Consider the following 6,273-nt stretch of genomic DNA (forward strand, 5'->3'; position numbering starts at 1 on the left):
TCCTGCCTAAGTAGACACTTCAAAAAGGACTTTTGAGTACCGTGTTTCTTGAGCTCTTGCATGTTCAAAACTGTTTTTATATAGCCTTGATACTAGACGAACTTTGCTATAAAATACTTTGCTTATTATTTGTTTCCTTGAGTTTCTTGAAAATATTGGCCTCTTGGCTTTAAATGCTGCTTTTGTGGAGACTAAAGCCAATCTAATTTTCTTATGCCTGTTAGCAATTTGATCTTTTTTTGCTAGAAGCTCTGAGGAATATTCTTAGCCTTTAAATTCTAATAGTTGTATTAACATATATCTTAGAGTTGATCATTTTAGGTCAATATTTTCAGGTAAATATATATTTAATGTATTTTAAATTTATTTTCTTTTTATTTGTTTTATTTTATTTATTTTAAATGTATTTTTATTTATTTTAATGTATTTTTTATTTATTTTCTTTTTATTTTTTATAGAGTTGGAGTCTCGCTATGTTGACCAGGTTGGTCTTGAACTCTTGGCATCAAGCAATCCTCCCACCTTGGCCTACCAAAGTGCTAGTATTACAGGCTTTTCTTTTATTTCCAGAAAGTTTTCTTGGTTTATAGTGTTAAACATTAGTTCTGCCCCATTGTATTGTTTTTCTTTGTCAGGATTTCCAATTATACATATGTTGAGCCTTCTTTGCATGTCTTCAATTTTGATCACTTTCTACTCTCTGATGCTTTTTTGCTTCTTTCTTTATCTTATTATTTTGATTTTTGAGACAGAGTCTCACTCTGTCCCCCAGGCTGGAGTGCAATGGTATGATCACCACTCACTGCAGCCTCAATCTCCTGGGCTCAAGTGACTCTTCTGCCTCAGCCTCCCAAGGAAGTGGGACTATAGGCACACGCCACCATGCCCGGGTAATTTTTTATAGAGATGGGGTCTCACTACTTTGCCCAGGCTTGCCTTGAACCCCTGAGCTCAAGTGATCTTCCTGCCTTGACCTCCTAGAATACTGGAATTACAGGCGTGAGTCACAATGCCTGGCCTATCTTATATTTTTGTTCTTGTTTTTTATTATTATTCAATGTTCATCCAAATATATTTTCCCTTGGGCACCTTGCAATTTATTCCTCCTTTCTGAGATAATTTTGTCTTTTTCTTGGATTTTCCTTTTTGGTCCAATCTACTCTCATTACATTTTCCCCTTGCATAGATCTCATAAATTTTCCTGGTCTTATTTATGTTATTTATTTTAAATTTATGATTCTAGACTTTTTAATATATCCAAATGTTGTTTGACATTATTTAAATCAGTTTGAGTGTATTGTGTTTTGTGGTTGGCATTTTTAGAGAAATTTTTACCAGTTGAAACATTTTGTTTTTTTGTTTTGTTTGTTTGTTTGTTTTCTTTTTTGAGACCGAGTCCTGTTGTGTCACCCAGGCTGGAGTTCAGTGGTGTGATCTTTGCTCACTGCAGCCTCTGCCTCCCAGATTCAAGTGATTCTCCTGCCTCAGCCTCCCAAGTAGCTGGGATTACAGGCGCCCACCACAACACCTGGCTAATTTGTGTATTTTTAGTAGCAGTGGAGTTTCACCATGTTGGCCAGGCTGGTCTCGAACTCCTGACCTCAGGTAATTTGCTGGTCTTGGCCTCCCTAAGTACTGGGATTAAAGGCATGAGCCACTGTGCCTGGCTGAAAAGTTTTGATTACATATGTTCTATATTTTTTTCCTTCTGATAACTTTGTATGCAATTTGTTTGATTTTATTTTTATTCCAAGGCATCTTTTTGGACAGAGTTTCTCATTCATGAGCATGCTCTTCTCTCATTTTAGTAAAATACATTATTTTTCTTCCAAGTAAGATTGTGATTGTGGTAGTGGTAGTTGTGGGGAGAGTCTTGCCATGTCTTGTTTCTGTTCTTTTTCTGCAGCATCTTTAATTTTTTGCCATTGACTTCCTTATTTTCCTTTACTGCCACTCACCAAGGGGCTGTTCTCCCTCTTTACTTGTCTCTTTGTCTCACAGATGTAGTATTTCCTCTTCTGCCTCCTCTGTTCTACTCACTTTCAAGCTCTTCCCCTCTATTGGGTGCCATGAGCTACTAAGTCATGGACCTGTGTGTGGTATTTTATCACATATGTTGTGCTTTCTCTTTCTGCAGGTAGTTTTGTTTATGTTTTAAGTCCTCACCTGTCTTCTTTTCTCGTTTGAGTGTCTTAGGCCTTCTGTGTCACTGTTCTGTACACCCACAGGCTTGCATTGGTGGGGCTTCAAGTTTCATTTATCTACATTCAGGTAATTTGAAATTCCTGCTATACTCTGGTTCATAGTGATTTTGGTGGCATGTGTAACATTTTTGTTTTATTTGTACTCCTTGTTGCTATTATTTATTTATTTTTGGGGGGATCTGTGTAGAGATTTGAATTCAGGTTACCACCATTATCCTCCAGTTAATTCCTCTGATATGTACTTTTTACAAAATGACTCTTGATGTAGAGTGGTAAATGAATTCTAGGAATCAAGAGTGAGGCAGTTGTGGCAGTCCAGGTGAGAGATGATGCTGGCATAAAGTTATATATTAAACTTATTTAATTTATACTAATGGTTTGTGAAGTTATAGGTTAAAAGAAAATTAAGAGATACATCAACCAAATGTAATGTGTGAACTTTGAATTGAATTTTACTCTTTAAAATGTTCCATTTGTGACAACAAATTATATGGTTATTCTACTTATTTATCAATTTTCAGAATAATGAGTTAGTACATTAGTAGTCTTCACAGGTGAATGATGAATTGTCTATCTTTATTTTTTATGTCATTTCATTATGAACTCATGCATTTTATATTGAATAAAGAAAGAAATAGTCTATAACCTCCTTGACATACCCAGCTACTATTTTAAGTTTAACATAGTCTCTTCTGATTTTGTCTATTGGCTTACCCATTTTTATCTAACTTTAATTAACAGGAAGAGTTGATTTTATATTCTACCTAATATTATGGACAGCAAACTCAATGACGGTGGGAATTTTATTCTGTTTTGAATATATTCCCAGCTTCTCAAACAGTGACTGGCACAGAGTAGGTGCTCAATAGAAGTCTGCTGAATGAAGAAATTAATGAATATGCTTTAAAACTATTTCTTTTAAATATTCTTAAAAATTTTTTTTTTGAGATGAGATCTTGCTGGGTTACCCAGGGTGGAGTGGAGTACAGTGGTGTGATCATGGCTCACTGCAACCTCCATCTCCTGGGCTCAAGTGATCCTCCCACCTCAGCCTAATGAATAGCTGGGACCACAGGCATGTACCACCATGGCCAGATAATTTTTTGAATTTTTGGTAGACATGGAGTTTCTGCCATGTTGCCCAGGCTAGTCTCGAACTCCTGAGCTCAAGCAATCCTCCTGCTGTGGCCTCCCAAAGTGCTGGGATTACAGGTGTGAGTCACTGTGCCTGGCCTTAAATATGCTTTTAAATTCATCAAACTTATTAAAATGTTTTGGCATGGTTAAAGAGTACTGTTGTTTCTCCCCATAGCAATTATATTAATTCTTCTGAAACTCATATTTACCAGTCTTTAAAAAGTGACAGTTTAGAAAAAATGCACTATTACATTTCCTGGAAATAATTAAGAAAGTTATTATTTGTGTCATGTCAATTTGGGAGGAACATAACAGTGGGTATTTTAGAGGTCTTATTTTTAAGCTAGATTCCTTTATATTTTTTGATGTTTGGAATGATATAATGGAAGGAACAGCATAAGCTGAGTGTGATTGGAAGTGCCTGGAAGGATATTATTAGAATTCAAAATGACTTAGTAATTGAGGGAGTGTGAAATGTGGTCAGAACAAAATGCAGTGTAGTGAATTGTTGCTAGGAGGAAAAATAAGACTGCCCTAATATATAATGGGGACTTATAGACAAATATGGCTAAGATGTAAATTTCAGGGGTATAGTAAATCTAACTTGAATCAGCAATGTTAGTATATATGATATTCAAAGATATAATGGCAGAATGTTATTTAAGTGTTGGGATCAGAGTAGTGTTCTAGGGACTAGGCTTAACTTCTGGGACAGAGGTTACAAACTGGCACCTCACGAAACCACCCCGATGGGTTTTGGTTGGGCTGAGAGAGACAGAGAGTGGGAAAAGGAGAGGGAAAATGAAAGGAAGGAAGAAGTTTCCAACTTTTAAAAAGTGAGAATTTTGACATAAAATCCAGATTTCCAGTGTCTCTTGAAATATTTGGCAATATTGTGTATTGTTGTGACTAGCCTGTCTACAATAGACTAATGCTGAACAGTAGCTGCTTACTTAAATTGGGGTCTGACCTGTCCACTTCCTAGCTCTAAGCCACAAGCTCCAGGTATTGTTATAGTTCTTTCCCCTGCAATCGTTTTTCCCATACCAGGTCCGTACCTGTTTTAATTGCCTCCCAGTCACTCTGTCGATGAGGAAGGGATTCTTGACCTAGGTTTATGGAAATGGCCAAACACCTGACACCCAACATTGGACAGGTAAGATCAACAGTAGTTTATTCATCACATATACTCACCGCCTGAGGAGGAGGACATGGTAGGCTACACAGGATCACACTGGATTTGCACTCAGAAACACAGTGAACAAGGATGGGTTTTGGGAGCCAGGCTTTGTAGTATCTAAAGGGTGAGGTGTCCCTTGGTTCCAACAGGAAGGTGTGATTCACTTGTTCGAATAATATCACAGTCTGATAGGGAACGGAAACTCACTACTCAGAGATAAGCAGGAACTACACCTGGTCCTCTTGATACAGAGGGTTATTTGGCTAGGGAATCTTATCTCTGGGAACAGAGCTGCAGGGGAACTTACAGTTAGGCCATTTAAGGCCCTCCTGATTCCACCAGCTATCGAAGCAGCACAGAACACTGGATCTTAGTTTTAGGCCTTATGACAAAATACCCTCCTTTATGCATTTACCTTGCTTGTCAAGCCCATGTAGATATTTGGATGGAGACTCTGTAGCTAGGAGGAGGAATTTTTCTAATTCTAAAGGTTTGTGAAATTGAAATACATCTGCAAGGATGGTTGTATACATTTTCTTCTCTGAAGATTAAAAAGAAATACAATGAACAAAACCCAAGAAAACTTTAGTTTTTTTTTTCTTTTTAATTTTTAATGACTAAAACAAAACATCTAAAACTGCAGCTTCTGGAAGAACCACTTGTTCTTGCCTGTCTTGTACCTCTTTTCAAACTTGACCTTGGCCTCTTGTCCAGCCTTGCGTTTAAGAGCAGCATGTCTGAAGACATCCTTATTGACGACAGTTTTGTCCAAGAGGATATCTACAGAGTACCTTGTGGGCATTAGGTGACTCTAGTTATAAACTTTCACAAAAGACTTGATCTTTGACCTCTTGGTGATCTTCTTGCCCATGGCAGCTCTTACTTTGCAGGGACAGTGGTCAATTCCAGCCACCAGGGCATGGCTGTAGGGGCGGTCTGAGGTGCCATCATCAATGTGACAACTTTGCATCCGGAGTAGTGTCCAGCCAGGACAAACACCACTTTCCCAGGTTTCATAAACTTGCCCATTTCGACAGTAACCACTGGGGCCTACAGCAGAAATGAAAGAAGGAAAAGCTTTAGTTTTTAAATGCACTTCTGCCCAGAGTGGATAACCTCTAGGATCTTTTAGGGATTTTTCTATACACAAAATGGCATTTAAGTTGGTATTAAGAAAAATTTTGTGATACGATTGATAGCGAAAGAACTTACCAAGGAAATATTTATTCATTTCGCCAAGGTTTTTCGTTTGTTCAAAAAGTTTATTAAATACATACTGGGTCAGGTGTTAAGTCTTTAACAACAATGATTCATTTTCTTCCTGAAAAGAGCTTGCATTATGTTTGAAGAGACAGAACATTAAACTAACAATTACTAATCAATGTGGTAGGTGCTATTAAGGATACAAACAGAAAACGCAAAGAAGAGGAAAGGGATCATGATCTGCTTGGTGGTTTACATTTTTTAAAAAACAGATGATTGAGTATCTGAGATGACTCAGCACTGATTGAAAATGAAAAAAGTCATCTCTCAGGGTCTGTCCAAGTTCAGTGTTTCTGAAATCTTCAATTTGAAAATTAGTACAAAGTGGGTGCAGTGGCATGTGCCTGTCGTCCAGCTACTTGGGAGGCTGAGGTGACAGGGTCACTTAAGCCCAGGAGTTAGAGCCTGTAGTATTCTATAATCGTGCCTATAAATAGCCACTGCACCTCAGCCTAGGCAACAAGTGAGACCTTGTCTTTAAAATAATAA

The 6,273-nt window shown here is 37.6% G+C and overlaps 1 pseudogene; it reads right to left on the bottom strand.

Moving 5' to 3' along the window:
• Positions 1-5,152: 5,152 nt before the first annotated feature.
• Positions 5,153-5,550, bottom strand: LOC105549987 (annotated as a pseudogene).
• Between the last annotated feature and the right edge of the window lie 723 nt (positions 5,551-6,273).

This window comes from Mandrillus leucophaeus, unplaced genomic scaffold (assembly GCF_000951045.1).
Source record: "Mandrillus leucophaeus isolate KB7577 unplaced genomic scaffold, Mleu.le_1.0 Scaffold460, whole genome shotgun sequence".
NCBI classification, from domain to species: Eukaryota; Metazoa; Chordata; class Mammalia; order Primates; family Cercopithecidae; genus Mandrillus; species Mandrillus leucophaeus.